General features: G+C 36.2%; 1 long non-coding RNA gene across 1 annotated transcript; it reads left to right on the top strand.

Annotated features, from left to right (window-relative positions):
• The first annotated feature begins 259 nt into the window (after positions 1-259).
• LOC107699691 (uncharacterized) lies at positions 260-972 on the top strand. The gene is made up of 3 exons (XR_001635489.1): positions 260-290; positions 470-535; positions 940-972. It is a non-coding gene; the product is annotated as an uncharacterized LOC107699691 (long non-coding RNA).
• Positions 973-1,009: the final 37 nt, after the last annotated feature.

The following is a 1,009-nucleotide window of genomic DNA, read 5'->3' as shown; positions in this document are numbered from 1 at the left end:
GTAGTGTAACTAATTATTGTTGCCAGAAAGTAATAAGTAAAGAACAATATTACTTTTTAAATGAGTAACTAGTAATGAGTAATATATTACATTCTTTGAGTAACTAGCTATATCACTAATATCACTATTAAATTATATATATATATATATGTAACAGAGTTAAAATAATGAGTTAAATAATTGGGAAAATTGGGAAAACTCCCATTGGCTGTTGCATCACTCATTGCGCACATGATGTTGCGGGGCGGAGCTACGTCATCAGCAGCAGAGTCTCTATAATCTCCCTGCTGGTAAGTCGCATAAATCATTGCTCCGTCTTAAAAACTAAGTTTGAATTGTTTTCAAACCCAAGTTTAAACTTGAAACTACACACAAGTTTACTTATTTTGTCTGTCAGTTATTTGTGATGATAAAATTAAGAGTTTTTTGGCCTGCTTGTGAACTCCGAACCTCTGTTTATTTCATTTAGCTAAGACTTCTCATGCAACATCGATGCAATGTATTCTAACCAGCCTTTTGGTCGTGTTTGTCCCAGGTATGTGTTTTGTTCGGTTTTGTCTTGATCTGTGTGAAAATAATATCAGCTATAGTTGAATGTTAGCTATTAGCACACGTGTTGTATGCTCTCGCACGTGCTGAAGTGTGTAGCGGCGCCATTTTAGGGCTGCATTCTTCCCGTTCTGTCTTTTATACAAAATATGTAAAATATTGGTCACTTAAGTTTACAGTTTCTCTGTATTAATGTGAATTGACTGTATTAGTGTTTTGTTTTATTTTATTTAATGCGTGCTTTATTTTGAGGTTTTTGCCCACTATAAGTCACGTGCACTTTGGAGAAAATGTCAGCAGCAGAGTCTCTATATCTCCCTGCTGCTAAGACTTCTCATGCAACATCGATGCAATGTATTCTAACCAGCCTTTTGGTCGTGTTTGTCCCAGTTTTGTCTGTCAGGCCCAGTAAAGCATCCTTGAGTGACCATCCACCTGATCTCAGTGTGAATTACTCCAA

Source organism: Sinocyclocheilus anshuiensis, unplaced genomic scaffold (assembly GCF_001515605.1).
Source record: "Sinocyclocheilus anshuiensis isolate Anshui unplaced genomic scaffold, SAMN03320099.WGS_v1.1 scaffold278, whole genome shotgun sequence".
Taxonomy (NCBI): domain Eukaryota; kingdom Metazoa; phylum Chordata; class Actinopteri; order Cypriniformes; family Cyprinidae; genus Sinocyclocheilus; species Sinocyclocheilus anshuiensis.
Note: the sequence above shows the minus strand (reverse complement) of the source record. Positions and strands in the feature narration are given on the sequence as shown.